General features: G+C 40.6%; 1 pseudogene; it reads left to right on the top strand.

The window, feature by feature from the left end:
* The first annotated feature begins 11094 nt into the window (after nucleotides 1–11094).
* LOC133737742 (putative glucose-6-phosphate 1-epimerase) lies at nucleotides 11095–21109 on the top strand (annotated as a pseudogene).
* The last annotated feature ends 1517 nt before the right edge of the window (nucleotides 21110–22626 follow it).

The raw sequence follows: 22626 nt of genomic DNA, 5'->3' as shown, positions 1-22626 counted from the left end.
TGACCATGGGTGACGCCTTCTATGGCGTTGTCAAGGGGGACAGTGGCGGCACCAGAGGCGGCGGCGGCCACACTTAGTCCGGGAATCAATCTTTGATTTTTACTTCATTTCGCTAGAAAGAATGGATTTCCGTGTGATGTCTTTAGTAGACGGATCATCATATCATGACTAAGATGACCTATCATGTCATGACAAAGCCAATATGTGTCTAAATCCAAGAGATCTTCTCTCATAACTTTATTGGATTTAATAGCTCGAATAGTGGTGACATAAATCCACTAGAGAGACACATACATTTCTCTAAGATGCGTCTTTATACATAATCATTAGAGGTAGTTCAAAGGAACTCTTTTCCATTCTCTACATGCATTTCTGCATGGAATCCGTTGGCTATTCATAGGGTGCGATTTGCCCTAGGAGCGTAGAGAGTTTCTGTGACAGTAATCAAGGGGCCATTTGGCAAGGGGAACTTGGGCTATTCCATGTCCTTGAACTAATACTGATGGCCCAACCATCGTAGTCACAAAGTAATACGCTCAGAATCAAAATGGAGTCATGAAAATATTTCAAAATTTTACTCATAAGCCAACGGAGTACATAATAGTTTCTTAACCATTAAGAGAATCTAATTCAAATTCTAGCTAATGCAAAATAATAGTAGTCGTTTGACTTCTTTCGGTAACTCCAAAATAAATATGACCAGGTGAGTAGAGAGATGTCGGTGGAGCAAAACTCACATAAGTACCACTTATCTCAAAACCTTCCTAGACATCATACTCACTTTGGATGAGCCTAGTGGAAGAAAAACTAAACCAGTGACATTTACTACAAAATATATATATGGCAATTGCCTATTACATCTCTTGGAAAAATAAAGACTTAAACAGAATTGGCGATCTATTGATCCCAGCCAGATTTGAAGTCTTCAACCCTTCACTCTAGATCACCTTCTTGATCTTCTTGTTCCACATAGTGAGCTTCTCTTGCTTCACAATGTGCTTTGTAGGCGGTGAAAATACCTTCACGAGCTCTACAAATGTGTGCCCAATGACCGGATACTCCACATCGGGAACATACATCTCTGTCCTCAGACTCCATTGATTGAGGCGCTTTGAAAGCATCATTTAGATGGCTCTTAATGTTGGTAGCGCCACCAACATGGCCAGAGGCGTTGCCTCGCTTTCTCTTCCCACGTTGACCTCTTCAGTTTCATGTTCGCCTATTTCTAGCGGTTACCTTCCTCATTAGAGCGAGAATCTGGACCTAAACATCCAGAAATGTCCCTAGATTTAGGGTTTCGCTCTTGGCACCCTCATTTAGGGGCGCGACTATAATTGGACTCCGGAATATGCTCTGTTCCCATGGGTCTTCAATTATAGTTCTTCACAAGGATGTTGTCATGTTTTTTAGCAACATTCATAGCTCCAATGAGCTCATGAAACCTTGTGATCGATCATGCTGTTTGGACCCAAAATAAACATTTTGGCCTGACAAGGCGTGTCTTGGAGAAATTGAGCCAATGTCAGTGGCTCAAGCTATATATTGTCGACAAGTTCGAAATATATATTTAGAGGCTAAATAAAGCCTACTATGGAAGCATGGAAACATGAAAAGTCAACTTTAGCACATTTTCCTACTTCGGCTAGGAGAAACCGAGCTAAACAAGGAAGGAGGGGCGGCAGACTGACCAAATGAACTTGAAATGAGCTGAAACTCTGTAGATCCATTCTAGACAGCCCAAGTATCATTTCTTATGAAGAGTGACAGAGCTATTTTTGAGTGGAAGACCTTCAAACAATCAGTCCAATTTTCTACAGAAGCAAAACTGGAAAACTGGACCTGTAAGAGGTCCAGCAGCATTTCCAGCCCAACCGCATGGAATAAAGCTCTGAAAATTTGTCAGGATGATCTACACTCATAGTGGAACATTTTTTATGAAGAAGTCGAAGGCTCATTCTGAAGGCTTGTTGGAGAAATAATTGAAGGAATAAAGGGGCAGAAACTGACCTAAAACCAGCTCAATATTCACATGTTCATGTTTCCTACCCACATGAAGAAAGCTAGATGCTTTTCTCTTTTTCCTTGGATATATTTTTCTTCTACAATCTCTTTAATAGATCATCACCACTTCCATGTTGCTGCACCTTCATGCTTTGCTTTCATTTCATCTTTTCTCTATCTTTTCCATATTTTACAAGTGAACTTAGATCTACTTTCATTATTTTTCTTCCACTCATCATTTCACTCTTCTTTTTCTTCCCTATATAAACACATTCTCCTCTCATTCTAAGATACACATTCACAACACAACATCAAAACATCTCTAAGATGATCTAAGTTCTCTCTAGAGCAACCTCTCTAAGAGCAACTCCTCTCCTTCTCTTTCTCTTACCGGTGATCACACTCCTAGTCCTAGTCTTCTCAGAAGCCGACTTTCAGTGCCACCAAACCCTCTGTCAACGTGCTTCGGTCCTAGTCTCCTCGGGAGCCGACGGTAGTGTCGCGACCACAACGGTTACAGAACCAGCCAAGCAAGGGTAACGCCCTAGCAACCCAGCCAAGCTAAAGTCACGCTTTAGCAAGATCTCAATACTTCCTGGTGATTTCGCTCTGCTCAATCTGCAATATTGAGTATCGACTTGTGAACAAGAAGAAACTTCAGCAAAGTCCTCACCACGAGGCACAAAGAATCCCACGACGAGGTTGGTGCTCTCCTCGTCTACAACCGCTTGATAGAAGTCAGGTCAAGGGACACCCCCGACGACCGCACCCGAACGGTGCTGGCACACCCGCGCAAGAAAAGAGACTGTTGACCAGCTGCAGCAAAACTAGAGCCAAACATTTTGGCACGCCCAGTGGGACCACATCAGAGTCTTTTCTCTTGAAGCACATTCAACCACCGGGCTTCAAAACAAACATTTTGGCACGCCCAGTGGGACAAGGTTAGAAATTTTTTTTTTCTCTTGAAGACATTCAACCACCGGGCTTCAAAACAAACATTTTGGCACGCCCAGTGGGACTACACCAGAGTCTTTTTGTGTTCACCATCATTGGGATGCCAGAGGAAAATCTTTACCAAAAGAAATTCCTAAAGTAAATAGATGGTCAATGTTGCCACCACTGGCGATACTGCCATTAATGATGAGTTTATGCCTATTCCCATCCCAGAGGGGGCAAGCATTGAGGAACAGCTGGCGATCATCATGGCCAACGTCGAGAGGCATAAAGAAAAGCGAGCCAGGGACATGGCCAGTTTGATCGCAAAAACAAAGCAGAGGTTTCGCGATTGGGACCATGAAATTGAGCAGAACGCTCGAGAAACTAGAGAACAATTCTATAAGCCTTTCTTGAGCAGCGACAAACAGACCACTCAACATGCCGCGAACATCACATCTGAGTTCACAACCTTACGCGAGGAAGGTTCCAGCTTGGCTAATTCGCAGCAAGGCGAATTGGGACGTCAAAAACCTGCTCGCGAAGAGGTCATTTTTGAGACTAACTTGCCTATAGGTGGCAATCAACCTAAGGGTCTCACTGGTGAGTCACAGCCTTACACAGAGGCTGTGCATGGAAAAGGTCATCAACAAGATTGTTCTTCTGACAATACAATTGTCTCTGAACAAATATCTAATTTCTCCACTGATCAAGCCAAATACGTGGCTACTGATCAGATGCATGGGGGGCAAGATCTGACCCATGATCATCCCTTTGATCAAGAGAAGTTGGCGACAGTTGGCGACAAAGCCGATCTTGGGACACCGTCATCTCCCAAATTACAATTGAAGATCATGCCTCGTCAACCAACAAAGATACTTGGGGGGCAAGATGACTCCTCTCACGAGCCAAATTCCTCCAAATTCTTCAACGAGAAGTATCTTTGTTCTTTTCCTACAAGCTCTCACAGGAGGGATTTTTACCCTACCAATTTTGATATATCGGAGCTTGGAATGAAGCATAGATGGCCTCCCCCGTGGTCTTCTAGAGGTTAGCCAAACATGGTGCTGCTAGCTTCTTTCTTTCTTTGCTTTTAATTTTCTGTTAATTTTTTCGTTTCTAGTTTTCTTTTCATTAAAAAAAAAATCAGTTAAAAAAAAAAAAAAAAATTGAATTTGGTAAGGGGTTGTGAATCATAACGGAATAGGTGAAGTCTCTTTTGTTAATATTGACCTAAACTCCTTATTGGTGCCTAGTTCAGGTCCCTTAAGGTTAAGGGCGGCTTTTATTAACACTTGTTGAACTGTCTTCACACTTATGACCTTTCTCATCTTAGTAAGTATAGCCTATGTGAAATGGTGTCTAGAAAAGGGACAACGTTCATGACAGGTTCTTGAATCCAGAAGTGCGTGCAAATGGGCCTAAACCACTATGTAGGAGTAGCTCATGCCAAAATGGATTCTGCCTCTCTTGTTCGCCCTCCCCCACCTGGCCATTTCAGTAAGGTTGCCCAAAGGATTTGAAAGAAAATTTGTGTCTAGACGACTATACTTGGGCCGCATGTCTAAACCTTGATTCACAATGTCTTATTAAAATTTAAAAAAAAAAAAAAATACAAAAATACAAAAATACAAAAAGAGTTTCAAATTTGTGCGTCGCAGAGGATGCAAAAAATTGTGTTCTTGCCTAATAGTGGCTGGAACTTGCTAATATACTTAAGAGGCCATTGGTATTGGTCTGGGCACATATACAAGAGGCATTTAATATGCCTAGTATGGTATTAGCAGTGGAGGAGGTCAAATCAATATTTTTGCCAATAATTGTGGCGAAAGCTGGGTTGCGAATTGTTGGCAGTGAAGTGGTTTTAATTACATGGCCTCGCAAAGGATGGTTCGCGAAGGAAGACTGGCGATTAATATATGTATGCTCACTATGTATAATTAAGAGGGAGAGAGGCTACTGTTCAAGTAATTTTAGTCAAGCCAATACAAGTGGCTTTGGAGCAACGACATTATAAGAGGAGTGCTGATTCAAGACCTCTTCAGTCAAGACGAAGACCTTTGACTTCGAGGTCTGGGGGGCAATGTTTGGACCCAAAATAAACATTTTGGCCTGACAAGGCGTGTCTTGGAGAAATTGAGCCAATGTCAGTGGCTCAAGCTATATATTGTCGACAAGTTCGAAATATATATTTAGAGGCTAAATAAAGCCTACTATGGAAGCATGGAAACATGAAAAGTCAACTTTAGCACATTTTCCTACTTCGGCTAGGAGAAACCGAGCTAAACAAGGAAGGAGGGGCGGCAGACTGACCAAATGAACTTGAAATGAGCTGAAACTCTGTAGATCCATTCTAGACAGCCCAAGTATCATTTCTTATGAAGAGTGACAGAGCTATTTTTGAGTGGAAGGCCTTCAAACAATCAGTCCAATTTTCTACAGAAGCAAAACTGGAAAACTGGACCTGTAAGAGGTCCAGCAGCATTTCCAGCCCAACCGCATGGAATAAAGCTCTGAAAATTTGTCAGGATGATCTACACTCATAGTGGAACATTTTTTATGAAGAAGTCGAAGGCTCATTCTGAAGGCTTGTTGGAGAAATAATTGAAGGAATAAAGGGACAGAAACTGACCTAAAACCAGCTCAATATTCACATGTTCATGTTTCCTACCCACATGAAGAAAGCTAGATGCTTTTCTCTTTTTCCTTGGATATATTTTTCTTCTACAATCTCTTTAATAGATCATCACCACTTCCATGTTGCTGCACCTTCATGCTTTGCTTTCATTTCATCTTTTCTCTATCTTTTCCATATTTTACAAGTGAACTTAGATCTACTTTCATTATTTTTCTTCCACTCATCATTTCACTCTTCTTTTTCTTCCCTATATAAACACCTTCTCCTCTCATTCTAAGATACACATTCACAACACAACATCAAAACATCTCTAAGATGATCTAAGTTCTCTCTAGAGCAACCTCTCTAAGAGAAACTCCTCTCCTTCTCTTTCTCTTACCGGTGATCACACTCCTAGTCCTAGTCTTCTCAGAAGCCGACTTTCAGTGCCACCAAACCCTTTGTCAACGTGCTTCGGTCCTAGTCTCCTCAGGAGCCGACGGTAGTGCCGCGACCACAACGGTTACAGAACCAGCCAAGCAAGGGTAACGCCCTAGCAACCCAGCCAAGTTAAAGTCACGCTTTAGCAAGATCTCAATACTTCCTGGTGATTTCGCTCTGCTCAATCTGCAATATTGAGTATCGACTTGTGAACAAGAAGAAACTTCAGCAAAGTCCTCACCACGAGGCACAAAGAATCCCACGACGAGGTTGGTGCTCTCCTCGTCTACAACCGCTTGATAGAAGTCAGGTCAAGGGACACCCCCGACGACCGCACCCGAACGGTGCTGGCACGCCCGCGCAAGAAAAGAGACTGTTGACCAGCTGCAGCAAAATTGGAGCCAAACACATGCAGTAACATCGATTCGATAGTTCTTAGCAACTATGAAAGTAGAGATGGGGAAGGTAGAGAGAGTCCTCTGAATCAACATCGCATCTGTGACATCTTTTCCACAGAATTCCATTAAGGATTTAATGCGAAGTGTTTCCGAGTTGTAGTCAAGAACTCACTTGAAATCACAGAAGCGGAGGCAATGCCATCTCAGTTCTAGGTCAGGAAGCAGGGAGTCACGGACATTGCCAAATCTTTCTTCGAGTGAGACCCACAGCCTTATTCATATACTCGGACTGGAGCGAATCATCCATATGAAGAGTCATTCGGATGATGCCTTTCGCCTTATTTGCCACCAAGGCTGCCCTATTAGCTTCCAAAGCTTGAGCTTGCTCAACAGTTAGCACGTCCTGTCTAGGCTCAAGAATCATATCCAAGATTCCTTCGGCTTTGAGATGCTGGCGAAAATCACATGCCCACTTGTGATATCCAGAGCCAGTTGTTCCCAATAGAGCAAAGTTTAGTTTGTTCAAGTTACTCATCCTGAAAAGAGAACAAGAAAAAGGTTAGTTTCGGAGCGGAAAAAGCTATCACGAAAACAACAGAAATTTCTGAGCATAATCGCTCCCAAGTAATTCGATTCCAAGAGTTATTAGATTAGATCGGAACAATGATGTGTGTAGTCGATCGTATCTTCTCAACAAACCCTAAGTTCGGAGGTCTCAACAAGCTCCAAGCTTGGAGATAGCACGAACCCCCACAGTTCGGCTTAGGTCTCCCCATGAAAGAACAAATGTGGGTAGAAGAAGGGAGGTTGCAAGTCCCCAAGAAAAAGAAGGGAAAAAGAATAAAAACTTCAAAAACGTGAACTTTTAAAACATACCTCTAAAATTGCCGAAAAGTCACCAGAAAAATCATAAGAAAGTTGTCGGAGGGTCGTCGGAAAATTGGGATGGCCGGCGGTGGTTGCCGCTGGTTGGAGGGGGTCGGAACTAGTTGGTGGTGGCCGGAATTAAACGATGGTGGTCGAAATTACCCTAAAAAAGTTTCTGTCCCGTTTTCTGCCTGCGGACCAGTCAATCAGGCGCCTGGTTCAGCAAGTTTTAGACTGGTTCTCGGAATGACCTGACTGGTTCTGGAATCGTGAGATCGAGGCGCTGCTGCTGACAAAATTTGGTGGCAATCGGAGGTCCGAAAGGTGGTGAACCGGCAGAGGTTTTGCTATAGGCAGTTTGGAGCTTCCGGTGGTCAGTTAGGTAGGTTTCCGGCCGATTCTGGTGGTTCTGCTACAAGTTCTGGATTCCTGGGGTGTAGGGCTTCAAGGTGTGCGGCAGAGGCAGAAAAGGCTTCAAGGTTTTGCATTCGGATTTAGGGTTTTAGCTTCTTGAATCAGGGTTTGGCTATTTGTTTCAGGGTTAGGGCTTCGTGCTGATAACGTGTTTAAGGAAATCGATATTTGGGAGAGAATTTGCTGTGCTTTCATCGATAATATGGGCCTCTATATATAGAGGATTACAAGCATAGAATCAGAGTTGTACATGGAAACATAATCGTACAATAATTGGATATCTTCAAATATCTCAGAGAATATCTCTAACATAAACCCTATTACAACTAGAGTAAGTAACGTAGAGATTGGGTCAGACACATGTTCTGGATTTACTTGAACAAGTATTTATTTTTTATTTATATTTTCTTTTTTCCGAAGTCAATTATTTCTTTTTCACTTAATTATGGTCATATTCAACTGCCCGATTCGGCGACGAAGTGTCTTTCTCCATCTATCTTTGCATCTCTCTTTCTCTTTTTCTAGTCATTTTCTTGCTTAACTATCCACCCATCGTCATGGCCTATAGAAATAGATCAAAATGAGAAAGAAGTTAACCAACTCATAAGGTCACAGAGTACGAAATAGAAAAGGAAGTAGGAAATCATAATCACAAAGAAGCCAACGAACCATAGATGACCATGCATGCCGGTTTGATGCCGGTAAAGCTCAGTCTAATCTGTAGAAAATAATTCGATCCAGTTCAATTATGAGTATTGCTTATATCTCAAAAGAATCAAGATTGGATTTAAATGGTTCTACTACTTGGTGATGAAGAAGATTGCAGCAAATTAGACTTTCCAATTCAACTTGAAGAGTGATCGCAAATAGCTCCTTCAGTGCTTGAGAGAGAAGAACTTTAATTGTAGAGAGAAGAACTCGTGCAAAAGAAAGAGATTAAATAACCAACTATCCTTATCTAGAGTTAAGAAACCTAAAACTCACTATCCTTATCTAGAGTTAGGAAACCTAAAGCAATTCTACATCTTTTCTCTTCGTTTTTTTTCATTTATAGAGATATTCTATGTCTTTTCTCTTCTTTTTTTTTCATTTATAAAGAAAATATCTCTGATAAATATTTCTGATAAATATCTTTTGGGTTTAGATAAATTATATTTATCTATTTAAAGTAAATAACAACATATTAAATATGTTTCTATATAAAAAAAAAAGTATATTAGATAAAAATATTAATACGGATTTCAGTAGGAGAAATTGAAGGTTACGGTTATAATAATAGTGTGCAAACAAAACATACGGATAAGGGTGTGATCTATTAGTTTTATATATTTTTATTTTATTTACTATTATCTGTTCTTAGATATTTCTTAGATACATACTGATATTGGTATCTAATAAGTCCCAATATTTGGATTTGTTACGGTTACGTGTATCTATTAAACAAATGAAACAGAAAATAATAAAGGGTGTCATTTGCTCTATCAAACGATACTGTTACAAAAGTGTGTCTAATAAGGGGGTGGCTAGTTGCCAATTTTCTAGTAGTGCTTGTAGGCCCCGAACAATGGGATCCTTAAGCTCAATACTGATGGTGCTTGTCTGCCATCAGTTGATACTAGAGTTGCAGGAGGTGTTATCAGGGATGGACAGGGAGGTTTTGTTGCTGCAGTGGCGCATCAAGTTGCACATGTAGAATCAGCTTTACAAGTTGAGTTGCTAGCGTTAAGGGCTGGTATGGATTTATGTCAAGTTTTAAATATTGATAGTTAGTCATTGAAAGTGATTGTTTAGTTGCGGTTCAAGCAATGAATTCAACTTCACCGGATATGTCTAGGTATAGTGCTATAGTAGAAGATATACAGCTAGGTGCAAAAAACTTTAGAGGGGTCTTTTTTGTTCATGCTCCTCGTTTTGCAAACCATGTAGCTCATAGATTAGCTAGTCATACTTAAGCTCCAATTAGGCCTCATCATTTGGCCCGCGGATCAAGTAGGCTTATGGAGGCCCGCGGGCTCAAAGCCTGGCCCGACCCACATAAAAGCCCGCAATACCCACCGGGCTTGGTTTAGGCGTTTGAAACCCGGCCCGACCCATAGGCCCGGTCCGCCAAAAGCCCGTGAAAGCCTGCCAGGCCCGGCCCGGAAAAGCCCGTAAATTAATTTAATTAACTTAATTTTATTTACTTTACACTTTCATAAATTGTTAAAAATAGCTTGGGTGTCCAAAATAATCAAAGAAAAATTTCACGAACTCGTCATGTAGTGCATGTTATTATTGTATCTAAAGCCTCGTATCCGCGGTCGTCACGCCATCGGTCAACCAAGAAGACATATAAGTGACGACGGTTGACCAATTCGATCAAATTCAAAAATATGGTGAAATTGGCAAAAAATTTTACCACTCATAATTTATTGTAATAATCTCATCCAACGGTCGGTTTTCTCATTTTCTTTGAATTGATAGAGGTTGTCATTTGGAGTGTATGATATATAAATATAAATTTATAAAAGTAACCAAGTTTGACCTAATTGATCGAATTCGAAACGAGAACCAAACTAGCTGGATTTTTTACAACCACCATAAAACATTTCAATCTCTCCATTGAGCAGTTGGTTTCTCCAAATTCATTTTCCACATCATGGTTGCTTTGGAATGAACCTCAACAATTTAAATGCAATGTATAAGTCATACAACTTTAGGAGGCAAATTGGTATAGGGCAGCATCTTTGTAATTAAAATTGAAATTCTTATCTTATGTCCATGCACAACCATCAATGGAATATTTACAAACGTGATGTGAAAAAATAAGCACGTTTCGCGGTCGTTACGTCATCGGTCAACCAAGTAGACATACAAGTGACGACGGTTGACCAATTCGATCAAATTCAAAAATATGGTGAAATTGGCTAAATTTTTTACCACACTCATAATTTATTGTAATAATCTCATCCAACGGTCGGTTTTCTCATCTTCTTTGAATTGATAGAGGTTGCTCTTTGGAGTGTATGATATATAAATATAGATTTATAAAAAATTAGTATCTTTAAAGATTTATTTGTAAATAAAGCCCGCAAGGCCCGGCCCGAAAAAGCCCGCGAGACCCACTTTATATGGACGGGCTTGGATCTTGCGATTTACAATAAAGCCCGGCCCATTGACGAGGCCTAGCTCCAACTTTAGTCTTTAGATGCCATTATATACGATTGTGAATTTGTAATCATTGTAATTGATTAAATCTCGGATGTTTCCTTAAAAAAAAAAAGTCTTAGTTAATTTTATGTGTGATTACCATTGCCATATTATTATTTTTTTTTTTCTCGCTACATTTTGGGTCTCTGTTTACCGGGAAAATATAGAAGGTGACGTAAGAAAATTGGTGGTTCGAATTGAATCATCCCAAATGTGAAATCTGTCACATAAAATCATATGATAAAATTCGCCAATTCACCTTGAAAATGCCAAAACGTATATAAGAGAAGAGAAGAGGCATAGTGTAGGGATCGTGATGTGTTCTGGTGTTCAGGAGAAGGAGAAGGTGTTGGTGGAGTATCGTAAGGCCGCCAATGGCCTCGAGAAGGTCGTTCTCAAAGAGCTCCGTGGCTCTTCCGCTGAGGTTTCTCCGATCTTAATTCTCATTCTAATCCCTAAACCGCATTCTTGATTAATTGGCTTAGTCCCTCTCATGCATTGTGCCTTCTTTAGAGACTGGTATACATTCTAGAAACTAAATTGAATCTCAATCTAAATCGTTTACCATGTAAAGTTCTACTTGATCTATTAATTTTCTTGGATATTGAATAACCTTGGGCCTTGGTGTGTAATTATGGAATGACAATGTGAAAGGTTCTTAAGTGAACAGTAGTTATATACTGTTTTTGGGGACGCAATGTATGTGCAGAGTTTTAGTGCTTACGATTTTCGGTAGCTGCTTTCTTGTGACATGCCCTCAATGCTTGACATTGTTTTGCTTAGTACAGCTGTGTGCCATTTTAACGTTATGCTACTCTGCCAGGAGTAGATTGCTATATGTATTGCTTCACTGTGCAATTGTTCATCTGTGACAGTTACATGATTTTGTAGAATGTCGGCATTACTTGGAATACAGTGTTCGGTGTAAAATAGTATGAGTTTGAGTTGTGAATTACTTAATTTTCTAGTTATATCTCGTCTCATCTCATAGTAGTAACAGATCTTCACAAGTTAATACGCCTTTTTTCTATGCGAATTACATAACGTTTGTTGGGCATGCATGTCCATGTGACTGTATGTGTGGCATGTTCTGTGTTAACATTGATTAACTAATGTGTTGTAATACAGTCTGAGAGAAAGCATCAGTAATTTGTATGACAATGTTGGCTTCTCTAATTACATCCTCCTTTGTTTAAAAGAAACAATCTGTATTGTCTTCCCTTGGACTAGTTCTGCGTGAAACGATTGTGTTTTTGCTACTAACAAATTGTTTGTGCTTTTGTGCAGGTGTATTTATATGGGGCCCCAAGTTTCATCGTGGAAAAATGAACATGGGGAGGAATTGCTTTTCGTGAGCAGTAAGGTATCTGATCTGAATAGAGATGTTGCATAGCAGCTGTTTCATAGGTTCTATGTGGATTGAGAAATTTCCTTGAAGTTGCTTCAAGTTACTCATGCAGTGGGTAATGCAGATTTGCAATGCTAAATGCTGTATACTCAAGCACAACTTAGCTTTCAGTTATACTTAAGAAAGAAAAGATATATATGCCTGGGATAAGTGTAACGTCATTGGCCTTGTCATTCGTTAAATCATTTTCCAGAAGGCAACCCCATATTTGAGTAGCTTCTGCAGAAAAGGATACCTTTCGGAGAGTTAGATACCATATTATGGCCTCCCACAATTAGAAAGAAAATGGGTCTAATTTTTGTGTTTACAGACAGCTGTTGCACTTCTTTTGTACTGCTTGAAATCTGAACTTTTTGATGATTTTTTTTTGTTAGATTGGATGTTTTTTATGTGGAAGTCAACAGATTGCTTGAATGCAATCTTCCAGTTTACCAAGTAATTTTTAATGTGGCTTCTTCTTCTAACTGTTGATGTAAAATATAAAGTTTACCATCTGATCTGTTCATCGAAGTTTCCATCTGATTTGTTTACAGACTTCTGTTGCTGTCTTTCTGTACGGCTTGAAATCTGAACTTTTTGTTGATTTTTTTGTTGGATTAGATGATTTTTATGTGGAAGTCTGAACTTTGGGTGGCTTCAATGCAGTCTTTCAGTTTACCACCGAATTTTCAATGTGGCTTCTTTTTCTACCTGTTTATGTAAAAATATAAATTCCACCATCTGATTTGTTCATCAAAGTTTCAGTTTCTTGTTGCTTATCAAGGAAGTTAAGTACTCAAACTCTTTATCTCTTGCCCTTTCCTCTCTTTATGTCAAGCTCTAAATATTGGAAAAAGGGTATTTGAATTGGGACAGAGTTTGGAGAAAGAAGTGGACAAATGTAACAGAAAACTATTATGTGGGGAAGTTTGTATTGTTCTTCTTCTTCTTCTTTTTTTTTTTTTTTGGTTGAAAGAACATATGGAAACTTAGATAGCTACCCTTTTGCGGCCAAAGTACAGTGCTCCTGGATAATTATGAGAAGGGAGATCTTTAAATCTTATGGTGCAAAAAGGAATTCAGATTCTGTGAATTGGGAGACAGGTGTTGAGAAATTTATGAATGAGAGAGTTTGATCTTGTCTAATTAATTCTCCACTTCTTTTTGTAATGAATCTTTTGCATATGTGTACATACCTCCAACAATATGGAGTATTTACTATATCACCAAGCATAAGTAACACCCACTTTGGGACATCCACAAGACATGGCAAGGCCCAACCGAGACATGCATCGTGTAGCCCTATGTTCAGGCTACGCGGCGGTATCCGGAAGTCGCAAATCCGCCACCGGGAAGCCACCTTCCAGCCCTTGCCAAGATGCCTCCACAACATGGCTTTCTACATGCTTCTTGAACTAGCTAGAATTGTATGGTTGCTTGTCCCACATCGAAGAACAAGTAAATGAGATGGCTTCCTTGACTTATAAAATGAATGCCTCCTCCCACAACTCAAGACATCCCATTACATCTCTTGTAATCTTGTTAGGCCGCAAGGCTCAACACACTAGTACAACATTCAAGTGGACGTAGTCTCCCGCTCATGCGGAGGCGAACCACTATACATCTCGTGTCAACTCTCTCTCTCTCACTCTTTTACTTATCGTTAATTAGATCCCCACGGATCAAAGTATTAACATTGGCGACGTCTGTGGGAAGCCAACACAATGGCTTCGTCACCTACCGTGAGCTAAGTCTGCTTAGCGGAACTCAAAGAAAGTTTTCCCTCCTTCTTTGAGCTACTTCAAATCATTGGTTTAATCATCATTCTTGAGTCATCATTGGCTCCCAGTGAATGCATGTTTGAATTGATGTTTCCTGGCGGCAACTTTTGCCAAGGCATGATCAACATTACTCCAGCGGTACAACTATAGCAGGAATGTGCAGAAATTTGCACTTTGTGGGCCGGTCAACACTGGTCAACGCCGGTCAACACTGGTCAACGCCCATCGAGGGTCGGTCAGCGCCCATTAGGGCAAGTCAACGCTGACCATGGTTGGTCAACGCCAGCCACCAAAAAAAAAAAAAAAAACAAATCTCGGTGCCAATTTTCTCTGGACACCCAGAGATCTCCTCTGGACACCATCCTACCTTCACTTATCATCATCCGCTAGCAATCACAGCTTGTTGCCATCACAGCAAGGCTAACTAGCGCTGTCAGCATCAGCTCCGAGCATCAATCGGCGGCTCCGTCGAGCTCCATGAGCGGCATCGCTAAGTACCATCAACGGAATCTCCCTTCCGCTAGGCAAGCTTCTGAGCTTCAGTCGGCGGAGCACCATTCTTCCGCCTATCTCCATCAGCGGCACATTCTTCCGCCCACATCCGTCAGCGGCAAAGCTCCAGGTCAGCGGAAAAGCAAGCTCCGAGCATCCATCGGCGGCTCCGTCGAGCTCCATTAGCGGCATCACTAAGTAGCATCAGCGGCGAGCTTCGGCAGCCAATGCTAACTCCAGCGGCAATCACCAACAAACCTGCACTGATTAGCATCAGTCACCACCATCATCCGCTGACCGCTAGCCACTACCGCCGGACTGTACACCGCCAGCCACAGAATACCAAACCTGCAATTGATTTGGGCACCCAATCTTCTGTACAAACTATCACCAAGATGCACCGCCGGTGTGAGGCTGCTGCTACTCATCTCATCTCCGCCAGAGCCACCATTAGAACTTAGCGGAAGGCTAACCCATTGCCAGCGGTAACAATCAGCGAGCAGCTCCAGCGGCACCGCTCACCTGCATCAGCGGCAAAGGCTAGCGGACAACTTCCAACCGCCAGCTGCTAGCAAGCTAAACCTCCTCCGATACCGCTAAACAAACCCCGCTATCGCTAAGCAACTCTCTCCACCGCTAAGCACCAACAGCGACCACCCTCCGCTGATCTTCACCCCCTAGTTCACCGCTAGCCAAAGCTCCGCTCCGCCGAGCTTCACCGCTGGCCAAGGCTCCGCCGAGCTTCCACCGCTAGCATCCTCCGCTACCCGCCATCGACGGCCACAGCTCCGCTGAGTAGCACCCTCACCCTCCGCCAATCTGCAATCTGCAGTTGCAGCTGTCACCGGCGTAAAGCAACATCCAAATTTGATTTGGACCCCCAACTGACCGCACATCCTCCCGCCTCTGGTCACCTGTCGCACCCAACGCTCACTTCTTCTGGTCATTCTGTATTTATAAGAACAAGGAGAAATCACTTGCAGCTCTCGCTCTGAGTGCTGGGTTCTTCGTCGATTCCACTTGCAGCAGAAGCCAACGAAATAAGATAAGTCTTGTGTTATTCGATATGCACGACACGTGCCTACTACTTGCATATAATTGAAGTAGAAGCCAACAGAGACACCTAAAATTCAATCTCACGCATATCCTTGTCTGCTATGCACATCACTACACACTCTTTATACATTGATATGATGCGCCACAGAGTTTAAAATGACTCATGGTAATAATATATATATATATATATGCTGCTTTATCAAACAAAGTTATATATTATATTCAATACCATGTATATCTCCATACATAATCATCTTAGTCCATCTAATTATATGTCGGTAGCTACTTTGTGGCAAATTAATTAGCTCATTGACACACAAACATACATGGATGTCCTTAATGCATGTGTAGCTCGCTTGGCTTATCTTGAGGTGCCACCTAGGTGCTATGCAAACAATGATGTCCCAACTACAGTAACTTTGCTGCACATGCCTTTCTAGTACTTGTAACTATATTCATAGGCATCTGTACGTATGTCTACACAACGTCCCTTATCTCAAAAGCATGTTTAAAACTTCATGGTATATATGCTCTCATCATCCATTAATGCTGAGATAACATACTCTTTGACTAGCACATGTCATGCCGCAATACCTTCTGAATAGTGACGTTCTAAAACATATACATGTGTGCACTTTTAAAACTGCCTGGAACAAACCGGCCCATCCGGCTCGGTTAGCTAAATATGTTGCAAATTCGTACATATTTAACTGGGGCATGTGTACAAAGTAAGTGAACTCATTTTATACATGGTGTGACCACACTTGGCATCTTACAATATATATTAATTACTAATTATTTATTTCATCTTATGTTAAAGGGGCATAATCACCGATCACCACCTCAAGTGATGAAATCATCAACCCCCTATTAAGATGCTTTGCCGGAGCATTGGACCGTCATGCTCGGCCAACTCCGCTAGCCTCCAAATCGGCATAAGATAAGTCACTATATCTTATCTCTTACGCTCTTACAATTTGAGCTATTGTCGATGCCATGACTATACATGTCTCCATAACCCTTAAGCATGCCCACAACATGTTATTAGCAACTTTCCTACAAGTACATGCTATACACATATGCCATGCTTCTATTTTAATTGCCACTCAATTAGATAAACATGGGGCGCTCATACAAAATATTATTACTTGCTCTGTGTTTATCATTTTTCATTCAACCGCCAAGCGGTAAGGCAACGCCTCATAATGACAATGACCGCTACGCGGCATTGCAGTCAAGTTTCTCCTCTGAGAAATAGCAAAGGGACTAGTTAACACAGCCCACGGCAGCCATTGATCCGGCAGTTAACCCCGACGCTTGGGTACCAAAGATTGGGCTCGCTACCCAACACCCTCTGCTCCGCGCAGCTCCCCTCATCAAACAATTTTCTGACCATCCGGAGGTTTATAGCCAGGAGTGGGGGACTCCTCGCAGGGCCTAGCAGGGGCCCACCCGAAAGGGCAAAAGCGTTCGCTCCAACCTATTCTAGATGGACGACGCACTCGCACTAATTATGCTTGATATACGGCACAAAGCTACGCTTTGGTATCAGCCCGAACACCCTCCTTGACTGGGGACTTCGGGGACTTGTACATACAGCCCACGAGCTACCCGTTAAATGCCTCATGGCAACACCGAGCTCCGCGCTCATGCCTTCCCGGCACCCCGAGCTTCCCGCTCATGCCTTCCCGGCACCCCGAGCTTCCCGCTCATGCCTTCCCGGCACCCCGAGCTTCCGCTCATGCCTTCCCGGCAACCCTTGAGCTTCCCGCTCATGCCTTCCCGGCAATCCTCGAGCTTTACGCTCATGTCTACTCGACACACCACACGTTAATGGAACATTGAATTTTTCTACCATTTGTCGTTTACCGACCGCGACAAATCAAATTCTTTTCGCGTTCCATTAATACGAGCGAAAACCAAACAGACACAAACCGTACGCGCGGTCATCGTTCATGAGTCACACGCGCTTACCTTCGCACCGCTCATGCAACTTACATTTATCATATGCAATCCATACGCTCACACGACCATACGCGTTCTCGAGTTTGTACGCCATAATCGATCGTACTCGTTACCATTCGCGTATATGCATCAACATGTATCACGCACCTCATACGTTTATATATGCCAACGCATATCCATACAACTCACATTTGTTGCCCAATGCAACGAGCATTCTACGTATGCCTGTTTTTTGTCTTTGTTGTGCAGGTTAACGAGTCCCTTCTTGCTTACGGAGTTCGGGGACTTGTAGGGGCTCCGTACCGCCCGGTTACTTATGCTTGATGACTTCATGATTTGAACTCCCCAACCAAGAAGCTCCTCTTACTTGGGGACTTCGGGGACTTGTACATACCTCCAACAATATGGAGTATTTACTATATCACCAAGCATAAGTAACACCCACTTTGGGACATCCACAAGACATGGCAAGGCCCAACCGAGACATGCATCGTGTAGCCCTATGTTCAGGCTACGCGGCGGTATCCGGAAGTCGCAAATCCGCCACCGGGAAGCCACCTTCCCACCCTTGCCAAGATGCCTCCACAACATGGCTTTCTACATGCTTCTTGAACTAGCTAGAATTGTATGGTTGCTTGTCCCACATCGAAGAACAAGTAAAGGAGATGGCTTCCTTGACTTATAAAAGGAATGCCTCCTCCCACAACTCAAGACATCCCATTACATCTCTTGTAATCTTGTTAGGCCGCAAGGCTCAACACACTAGTACAACATTCAAGTGGACGTAGTCTCCCGCTCATGCGGAGGCGAACCACTATACATCTCGTGTCAACTCTCTCTCTCTCTCTCTTTTACTTATCGTTAATTAGATCCCCACGGATCAAAGCATTAACAATATGTAATGGTTACTGATCTAGCATATCTGTGGTTTATCTTCCCTTCTCTAAATATATAACGCACCTCGCAGGCTACATTTAAGTCTCCTAAAGCAATCAGTGGAGGAATTCCGATCTGTTTTCCGCAAGTACGAGTCTCTCATCTTTTACCATCTCTTTTATTTTGTTTTGGTTATATATGTTTTTTATTTATTTTCTGATATAATTAGTCGGCATATGCAGTTTGGAAATCTTGGTTCTCTTGAACAACATGGATTTGCAAGGAATATGTTTTGGAGTATTGATCAAGATCCACCCCCTCATCCAACAAATAGTGGCAACAAGGCTTTTATTGATCTAATCCTGAAGCCCTCTGAAGAAGATTCAAAGATATGGCCTCACAAGTATGGGACTCGGATTTTATAGTGGCATATTGTGTAATTGCTTTCAAGATGTCTGGAACAAACAAATTCCAGCATTCTCTCCTACACAACCTTTCATACATATTTCATATTTTTATGTGAAAAATTGCATGGTGTTCTGTTTTCCATCTTAAATCAAGTGATGATGTAATGATTATTATTGGCAGATATGAATTTCGACTTAGGGTAACCCTGGGACCTGGAGGAGATTTGATGTTGAATTCCCGCATTCGAAATACAAACACTGATGGAAAGTCGTTTACATTCACATTCGCTTATCACACACATTTGTCTGTAATTGATATCAGGTATGCTCATGCAATTTTTAGCTGTTTGAATTTTTAGTCTATAGTTCAGCTTTCCTATTACTGTGAGGCATCATTCATATATTTTCGTAATGTTACCCTTGCAGTTATATGTTATATCACTGTCATAAGGCTATATATTAGAACTAAAAGGTTGTGTTTCTCTTTTCAATGGGGGTTCTAAAAATAGAGTAGATGAAATGATATGGTAGGGTAATGCTGAGGTAACAATCATCAGATAGTTTTGATATTCGTAGTGCATACTATACTAACATTATAAGATATTTTTCTTGTGGCGAATTAAAGTAAATAAAGTTTGTAGTAATATTTAGTATCAACTAGGATAGTAAAATGTGAGCACACATGGCTAATACATGGTGGAAATCCCTGGTTGATGCATTCTATATAGAAATAAATGACATCAAGCGTCAGAAAGCTCTGCTGAGAATTGCTTGGACAATGGTGATAGTAGATATTTTGGAGGTCCATTGCTTGCTTATGAATTTCGTGGGTCAAGTCTTCTACATGTCAACAAGTTGCTGCTATGTCATGGATGCTAAGCCCATTACGAAATTATTTGTCCCTTTTTCTTAGTTAGGAGTGAAGTTGGTAGCTGGAAAAACTTAGTTACAAAATTTTAGAAATGTTATTTCTAATTATATATGCTAGCTGTGGATAACAATTTCATAGCATCTTTGCATCTTCAGTATAGAATATTTTAGAATTTTAATAATGTAAGCAAGTATGCGGTTCACCATACAGATAACTCTTGGCATCTGTTCTTTTGTGTACCAACTACTAATTACTAACTGTTATGCTGCCTTTGTTCAGTGAAGTGCGAGTAGAAGGATTAGAGACACTAGATTATCTGGATAACTTGAAGGATAGAGAGCGGTTTACTGAACAAGGCATAACGTTCGAATCAGAGGTTAGTTTTGTCTTCATCAGATATGCGTTGGATTTTCACAGTTTCTTTTCTTCTGTTCTAATATGTCTACATCTTGGCTTATAATACTTTTGGTTGTCAAGGTGGACAAAGTTTATCTTGGTACACCTACAAAAATAGCTATTCTGGACCATGAAAGAATGAGAACATTTGTCTTGCGCAAGGATGGACTTCCAGATGCTGGTTAGTTTTACATCACTAGTTTTCTTTCTTAGCAACTTATGTTATGGTGGGGAGGAACTCTTGGGGAAAAAGAATAAGGGATGTAATATGATGACCGATTACAGTACATGGAGTTCTTTCTTGTGACAGATTTTGTTGAAATTTTCTTATTAGACATGCTGTTGTGAGCTTGTTTTCAAATTAAAAGAACTAACATTTCTGGTTATGTTTTTTTTCTTTCTTGTTATTTGTCTGATTTTCTATTTTACTGTTTTGAGTATATATATACTACTGTATTTTTAAAACTTAAAAGACTCGGCAAAGTACTATCTATCTTTTATTATTTGTTGAATGAATGCTACCCATCACTTTAGTAACTGTAGAAGGCTCTGCGTCACATTTAAGCATTACACATGGTTTACCAATTAAAAGCTGTGCCCTTGGTGTTTATCATTTTCTTTACAGTTGTTTGGAATCCATGGGAGAAGAAAGCAAAGGCAATTCCTGATTTTGGGGATGATGAATACAAGCATATGCTGTGTGTACAGGCTGCTTGTGTGGAGACGCCTATTACTTTGAAACCCGGTGAAGAATGGAGAGGAAGGCAAGAACTGTCTGCTGTTCCTTCCAGTTATTGCAGTGGAACAACTTGACCCACAGAAGGTACCGCATAGCGGTTATGTGATTTGCCTTCTGATGTATACCTTGTACAAGTAGTTTATTGAAGTACAATCATAAAGCTGCAAACAAATTGGTACCTCCATTTTTTGTTTGCGGGTCAGCATGGTTAAATATAACATGCATGATGAGTGAATTTGCTCAAGTTTCAAACTTATTACATAGTTAACTATGGACTATAGGAGGAAGAGTTTTGAACATTTACGTGATCTCTTTTATATGTTTATGTATTAATTTAATGTTAGTATGGAATAAAAGTTTAGGAAGATTGTTGACCTTAACCTGCATTTAAGGGTACAATCAGTAGGGCTCATTGGTGGTCTCCATAGGATCTTACTTCTTCACCATGTTAGTTCGTTCCTTCCATGGTAGTCATGCCTTGCATCAAAACTCATGCCATGTTGTATGAATGGGATTCAGCTTTCTTTAATTCATGATGTAGTATCATTTTATGAATTTTGATTTTGGCTTGCAAGTTTTTCAATTGTCTACTATCATATACATGTGTGTGTGTGTCTATTTTGATTCTTCTGTCTCATTTCTTTATCAGGTGGTGAACTGATGACTATGAATGCATATCAGGCACGATATGGATTCTAGATTTAGCAGTTGTTTTTGTTGGAGGACAAATTCATCATCAGCAGAATTGTCTATTGCGACATCAATGGATATTTGATTAGGAACATGAAGAAGGCAGTTAAAGAAATGTTAGTTGATATCTTGTACATCTATAATGGACTTACTATTGAAGAAATGAAGAGAAGAAAACAAAAGGCCTTTTGGCCCCTTCATCCTCGTGCTCCTTTTATTCTTCCCTTTCTTAACCTTCCTCAAGACAATTGTAGTCTTTCCTGATTTCGTTGTTATTCTCTTGCAGTAATATTTAGCATAGCACCCGATAGTTGAAATAAAAAGTTCATTTTCTAGGAAAGTTGTTTCATGAGTCATGACATCCTTTTATCGGAAAATGAAACTTGCTAGCAATTTTTGTTTTGTTATTCCTGGTTTGATTCTTTGGAATATTTGTAACTAACCAAAATGGTTTGGTATTTTCTTAATTATCTTGGAGTGTTTAGTGAAATGAGGAAAAAAACAAAAAGAGAAAAGGATGACTTAGTTTCAACTTTCAAAGCTTCTTTTTCTCAGTATTTCAATTTGTTTTGATACATGAAAGGCCATAACCTTAGATCAACGACTTATTACTTTAAGGTCTCGTTTGGTTCGTGGAAATGAAAATAATTCTTTGTCTTTCCCATGAGATGTAAAAGTAAAATATCTCACAACTTTCCATTATGGTGTGTTTGGTAATATATGAAAAGTTGTTAAAAAGCTTGTAATTAATAATAATAAAAAAGTGAAGAATAAATGCAAGGAAAATAGGGGGAAATTGAATCCCTTAGGGCTTTGTTTGGTTCGCGGAAAAGAAATAGATTCCCACTAATTTCCCTACCAATGTTTGGGCACCAGGAAACTAATCAGAAAATGTATTTTACTTTCCTTTCCTATGTTTGGTTTGTGCATGAACATAAAAGTAGATAACATCAAAATTTCAATTGTATCCTTATTATCAAAATATAAGCAATTCAAGATTCAAAAATTTCTTGGATAAATTGGTTATAATAACATTTAACATTTAAAATGGTCTTTAGTGTAGCATTAATTGAATTAATGCAAGGAAAGTATGAAGGAAAATGAAT

This window comes from Rosa rugosa, chromosome 1, assembly GCF_958449725.1.
Source record: "Rosa rugosa chromosome 1, drRosRugo1.1, whole genome shotgun sequence".
Taxonomy (NCBI): Eukaryota; Viridiplantae; Streptophyta; class Magnoliopsida; order Rosales; family Rosaceae; genus Rosa; species Rosa rugosa.
This window is presented reverse-complemented; position numbering and strand designations above follow the sequence as displayed.